The sequence below is a fragment of the Strigops habroptila genome, chromosome 6, assembly GCF_004027225.2.
Source record: "Strigops habroptila isolate Jane chromosome 6, bStrHab1.2.pri, whole genome shotgun sequence".
NCBI classification, from domain to species: domain Eukaryota; kingdom Metazoa; phylum Chordata; class Aves; order Psittaciformes; family Psittacidae; genus Strigops; species Strigops habroptila.
Window position 1 is genome coordinate 46,122,093 of NC_044282.2, and position 490 is coordinate 46,122,582.

Below are 490 nucleotides of genomic sequence, written 5' to 3' on the forward strand. Positions count from 1 at the left end.
GTCAGTATAGAGATAAAGTACTGGCCATTTTTCTCGTTCAGCAATGTCCAAGGCCAGCTGGATGGCTTTCACCTCTGCAAATTGACTCGATTCACCCTCTCCCTCAGCAGTTTCTGCAACTTGTCGCAGGGGACTCCACACAGCTGCCTTCCATCTCCGATGCTTTCCCACAATACGGCAGGACCCATCAGTAAACAAGGCATATTGCTTTTCACTCTCTGACAGTTCATTATATGGTGGGGCCTCTTCAGCACGCGTCACCTCCTCTTCTGGTGACATCCCAAAATCTTTGCCCTCTGGCCAGTCCATGATGACTTCTAGAATTCCTGGACGACTGGGATTTCCTATTCGAGCTCGTTGTGTAATTAGTGCGGCCCACTTACTCCATGTAGCATCAGTTGCATGATGTGTAGAGGAGACCCTGCCTTTGAACATCCAGCCCAGCACAGGCAACCGGGGTGCCAGGAGGAGCTGCGCTTCAGTTCCAATC